The sequence below is a fragment of the Bacillus rossius genome, chromosome 6 (genome assembly GCF_032445375.1).
Source record: "Bacillus rossius redtenbacheri isolate Brsri chromosome 6, Brsri_v3, whole genome shotgun sequence".
Lineage (NCBI taxonomy): Eukaryota > Metazoa > Arthropoda > Insecta > Phasmatodea > Bacillidae > Bacillus > Bacillus rossius.
Genome location: NC_086334.1, coordinates 33043718 through 33044727, shown reverse-complemented (window position 1 = coordinate 33044727; position 1010 = coordinate 33043718).

The window sequence follows — 1010 nt, the reverse complement described above, 5'->3', positions numbered from 1 at the left end:
CAGGGTATATTCATTCATTTACGTGCAGAATTGAGATCTCATAGTCTCCCTGACCTCCAGGGTGTTGGCGATAAGGCTTATATTTCTGTAGGAATTAATTTTATATTACTTATATTGAAATCAATTAAAGTTTTTAAATGCACTGAGTTCTACATTCAGTAGTAATGTGAATTTTTAAATTATTTTAATGATAAAAATATGTGCCATTCAATTTAGATGCAAGATTCTGCCAAAATAGCAAAAAGTTTCAGTTCCATGTAAAACATTGTTAAAAGAAAATCACATTAATTTCCAATAAATCATTTTTGCATATATTTGTTGTAGTGTTGCTTCAGGGCCAGAAATACTGTATTTCCTGGCATTTAAGACCAAAGTTTGTCAATTTGGTAGAGCTGAAAGCAACCACAGCCTAAAATGATGATTTGTTTAATGTGACAGTGTGTTTGTTGCAGGGAGTCAGAATGTCATTAAAAAAATTAATGAAGTGGGGTGGTGGGGAAGAGCTATTTTTAGAATATGTATTTTTGAACATAATTAATGTCTCTTTACAGACATACTATTCATAGAGACCTGAAAAGGGGATATAAAATTTTCTTAAAAGCAGTGATATTTTTTACATAATTTACAAAAAAAAGTGATCTAATTTTATGTACACTATTGTTTGATTACTTAGAATCTAACAAAAAAATTCAAACCCTTATACAGCTTCTTTTGAAACAGAAAAGAAGGAAGAATTTCGAAACAGCAGCACAATATATATTTGCCAATAATATTAAAATGGTTTAAGATATGAACAGTTTTGTTTTTAATTAAATTTTCTACGTGTTTTGTTGTATACATTTTATCTCTTATGCACCGTTTCCTAGATACTGTATTGTCCTGAGTATTGTGATTTGTAGTACCAAATAATAATTTAAAAAAAAATTAATGTCACGCCAAAACACTAGTGGAGCACACACACAGAAAATACCAAAGATAACATTATACAAACAATAACGAAATGAAATCTG